This window comes from Castor canadensis, chromosome 4 (assembly GCF_047511655.1).
Source record: "Castor canadensis chromosome 4, mCasCan1.hap1v2, whole genome shotgun sequence".
In the NCBI taxonomy this organism is placed as follows: Eukaryota; Metazoa; Chordata; class Mammalia; order Rodentia; family Castoridae; genus Castor; species Castor canadensis.
This window is the reverse complement of record NC_133389.1, coordinates 45145760-45151088: the sequence shown is the minus strand read 5'-3', so window position 1 is coordinate 45151088 and position 5329 is coordinate 45145760.

Here is a 5329-nt window from a genome sequence, read left to right as displayed (position 1 = left end):
CATTTGTACATGGAAGCAATGCTAAGAATCTCTCTATACAGGGTGTCATGCAGGAATTTCCATAAAAGATCAATACTCAGAATGAGATGATTCTGCAAAATAACAGTTTGCTCTGTAAATTAGGTAATCATGATTTTTTTCTCTTACCTGTTTTAGGAACTATAAAACATTTTCTTAAGTTCTTGCCATGATCTTTTGTTGCACACAGTTTAACAGAGACTTGCATTGTTTTCTGTTATTCCTTAAGGTTCAACTACATGGTCGGAAAAAAAATCAATTTGAAGTGAAAAATTGTCCATATATATCTCAATAAAAGCAACACTGTCTCTTTATATAACAGTTTATATATTCTCCTAATGATGAGATAACATACGTGAAGCAAGGTAGCATTTGAAATAAAGCAACTCTAACATGAATTATAGGGAAGATGTACAGTGTTTCTAGTAACTACTTAACAGCCATCATTACCTAGAATTGATAATCTATATTAGAAAATCTGTTGTGCTCTGTCCATTAACCATGTATAGTATAGTGCCATTATTTTTCTGTTTTATTATTAATTTCATTTTCTGTAAAATTTATGAGATAATTTTAAGCAGATATTTTTTCCTTTAAATATTACAGATGCAGAATATACTATGTAAAAAATATCTGCCCTCAAAGGTTTTGAAAATTGAAGATATATATTTAAATGTTTCACTTGATCTGATAATTGCCCATGACTAAACATTCATGCATGAATACACTAATGCTTAATTAGCTTTAGAAAGTGAAATTAACTTTTATTTTGTGCATAGGAACTCAATCTCTAAGTGTAGTTTTTAGAATTTACTAATAATGTATCAAATTGGCTGATAACACATTTTGATGATGTATTATTAATGGGTCAGTATTTTTAGACCTTTAATAGACTTTTTTTTGTCACAGAAACCAAGCACTCATCTATAGCTCAGATCAAAGTAAATGACTACAATATGATAATATGGAGATGGTTTATGGACATTTGCAGCTCGCAGAATCCAAAGTGAAACTGAGAGAAAATGTGGAGTAACAAAAGGGCGATCCAGTCTCAATTAGAAAGTGATGTAAATGTCAAAACCATAACTTAGGACAGTAAAGAATTAAGGCAATAGATGATAACAGTATATTCAAAAGCATTTCAGAATGCTCCTTTCTTCTGTTTAGTATCATCCTTTATTCTGTAAATAATTTCTAAATCTTTAGACAAAAGAGCATTACAGGTTCATTAAAAATATTTCTTCAACAAAGTCAATTTTAATATTAAATCTATGATGTAATTTACTTGGAAACTATACAATGAAGAATGATGAAAAACATATTATTATTTTTTAAAGGGCATTATTTCACTGTGGAATAGTGCAGCAAATAAGTTTTACTATTCATGTCAATTTTAAACATGATTTTAAATGATGAAAAGTCATCATTTGATTATGAATACTATTATAAAACTACTTGTAGTTTTATTTTGCAGCATATCTAGATCCCCAAGCTTGGGAAGGCAAAACACTGTTTGTATTGTCCAGTTAAGTTGTTTTTCTTTTTTCAAGAGAATGTGATAACATATGCTGTTGGCAGACCACCTTGTCACCATCACTGCTTATGTCATTTTTGTATTCACTGTTACAACAATTGTGTAACAATATACAAAGCCTAACCAGAAGCCGCCTATGACTGTCACAAAACTGTTGTCTGTTCATTTATTTTGTTGAATTAAGATGATGCTTTAATTCTTCACTTAATGATTTTTTTGGTTTGTTTACATCTTTTCAACTCTTTTTTAGTTGATCTAAACACATTCATTGTAACTGGCACACTGAAGGCCAGTGTAGCCACTGTGTACCTCAAATGACTAGGCTTTCTAACTTTCTGAGACAAAATTCTCAACTAGTTACTCCATTCATTACACTTTGCATAGCTATTGAGTATTTTTCTTTGACTAGAATAATCCAGACACTGGATTCCACTCATGATGTTTCCTTCAATACACAATGAACTCTTAATCTTGTGAGAATCTCCTTTATTTTTCTTCTTTGGCCAAGGATTTTGTCATTCTAAAGGTGGTCTGTGTGATTGCACATGTCCCTACATTGATCACTGCTTCCTCTATCATAATTATTGGCCAATAACATAGTAACAGCTAGAAGTGATAATAGAAAAAGATTGAATGGAAGTAGGTTTCAGTAGGGATAAATAGATTGGTCTAACATATCGTAGTATTTTCTACAATGATACCCCATGCCTATAAGACAACTATGGAAGAGTGAATTTTTAAAAGAACAGCTAAAATGATGAAGGGTTTCAGGAACATTATGTAAGAAAAACCATCTGATGAGGATTCATTGAATCTGGGATGCCCCAGCTCTTATAGCAGTTATACAGGACAGGAGTTTCTGTACATCCACTAAAAGGCCATGTTGACAAAGTTGCCTGAACTAGTAAGAAAATATGTCAAAAAATGAGAAAGGAGGAAAAATATATTTTAAAAGGGAGGGGAATTCCACTAAGGGTAAAAAGAATAAATATACAATCATAATGTATACTTAAAATGGATATTAAGAATTTCAAAGTGAAAAGTACATTATTGAAAACCTAAAAGCAAAACCAAATGAGTATAATTAGAGGCATGCATTGTTTATGAAAAATATATAAACTTTATTCTACTCACAAACTAAATATTTTTAAAAGAATCTTATAGAAATAGTGCAAATGAAAGTAAAAGAAAAAATTTTTTATATCATAAAAATTTCAGGCAAATGTAAATAATACAAAAACAAGGGTTACAACTATGATCATATAGAATAGAATTCAAGCTCAACAATCAATGGATTTTGTAAAAGGAAACTTGTAAATACCATAGTACAAAATTAAGTCAAATTATGAATGTCTATGTTTCCTATAACAAAGTGGAAATACCTCTTTAAAAGCTTATGTACAATGTAGTTGCATATCATCATCATATTCTAACACTATACATTAACTTACATAATATTCATCAACTTATAAACAATATAAGCACAGTTATTTTAATATGATGAAAAATTTAACTGTTTTCAGGATAGTTACAAAGTACATTTATGAAGAAAAGTTCTTTACTCAAAATGGAAAAAATCAAAATTAGACAAATTACAAAAATATCTGTCACAGCATGACATGCTATTAAAGAGAAAACCACATGAAATTTCCTATATTTACATTCTAAACGTTTTACACTAATAATTACAGAACAAAAATAAATTAATGAAATGTTTGACAACTAGAGTAAAACAGAGAATCAACCTGAAGAAAATAATTAAAATTTAAATTAAAGATTATAAGTATGCGTGGATTGATGTAAAGAAGAAATGACAATTTGAAAAATTCTCATCTTCATGTGTGAAACTGTGGTAGAATATTTGATATATCCTCATCATTTACTGCCTTATAGTTAGTGTTCTTGTCACTCTGTTTTTAGATCTGAATGCCGGGTGAGTAGGTACAAATATTTTGTTCCTTTTGTTTGTGAACAATGGTGCAGAATCAAGTAAACATATGATAAAGAAACTTAAGTCTTATTCCAAAGTCATAACCTATTTAGTTTTTATCCCATTCTCCCTTTCCCCCTCACATTTCCAAAGGTATCATTTCCAATTGATACATGGCTTTGACCACCACTTTTGTGCTGTTGTTTTTACTAAAACTCCTCTCATGAATATACCAATGACTTTCACAATACCAAATTAGATGAAACCTTATAGTATTTATTTATTTTAAATATCTTGTGTCTGACTCATGGGTGTTTATATCATGTGAACATTTCAAATAGATTCACAAAAATTTTTGAGTTTTTTTTTCCTTCTACCCTAAATCATGTCTACTTTGCATGAATCTTCAAAATATTCCTCCTTCTCTCTTCAACTTTTCTTTATAACATTACACTGTACTCAATAAGGTACTATTCTGAGACCCTTGTGTGACTTCAGGTAACCTGATGGTTTCTACATCACTTCTAGATAAGAAGTTTATGCTGTGCAAATATATTTAATCAGCTAGAAGCAAAATTGTGTGAAACTGAATCCATCATCCTCCACTCTTTTTATTCTTTTTCCTGCTACCTTTTCAGTGAATGAATCTACAGTCTAGGCATTTGCCTAAATGAGAAATTTAATAGTCTTCTTGGTCTCACTAACATCACTACTTTTCACATCCTATCTATAAAAACCATGTAATTTACCAGTTTAATAATTGAATTGCTAGCTGGTGTGTCATCTTTTCAATGTCATTCACTTACTGCCAATATATTTTATGTCTTAATTGTTCTTCCTTACAGTGTGGTTATCTCCAAATCATCTGCTAACTACTGCCAGAAAAAAATTTTCACACAAAGGATTATATATTCTAATTATATATTAATCATAAAATGTTATGAAAAATAAGGCTGAAAATCCCCAAATCTCAACATCATAAATAGCTTCAACATACACACAATTATGATAAGCATTTCATCTTTTCTTATGGCTTTCTCTTTGCTGACAAGTTTCCACAAACAAGCACAGACCCTGAACACTTTAAAACACTGTTGTTTTTACTTTCCAACTTTCATATACACTCATATAACAAATTGCAATATATAAATAAATGTAGACATGAAATTATTTCATATTTCTGTTCATTCTTTATATAGAGCTTTTATTAACACTTGAAAAGTCAATGATAAATTTACTTCATTTTGTATATGAGTATAAATTTCTATTGTAAGCAAGTCCCATGTTTTATTAAACTACTTCCTGTTAATAAGCATCTGCTAACTTTTAAAATAATCTTTATGAAGCATAAATCTATGTATCTCCTCCTCAAAAATTATTTTATAAGCTTTCAAAGACAATTTTAAAGCCCATATACTTAATACAAAATCCTCACAACATCATACTTGGTGACTTCTCTACTTCAACTCTTCCAAGTATTTTCTATTTAATAACAAATATAAGAAGCATTTCTCCAAGCAGTTCTACAAATAATAGCCTTTCCACACAAACATCCTTTAACTAGAACCATTTTACCTCATATCAGCTTCTTAGCCTGCTAAATTAACTTAATCTTTAAAAACAAACTCAATCATTAGGCATGGTATTCCAGGCCACAGTCCTATGGTTAGAAGCTTGGCAGATTATTTGGATTGAAAATAGTGGATTTTCCAGGGTATATTCACAGTTCATAGTCAAACATTAGAGAATCTTTGAAATTAGACTGTCCTGAAAAAACAACCTGTCTCTGGAAAAGAATATATGACTCAAAACACAGTTCTGCAATTGGTAGTATTCTTCTAAGTGTT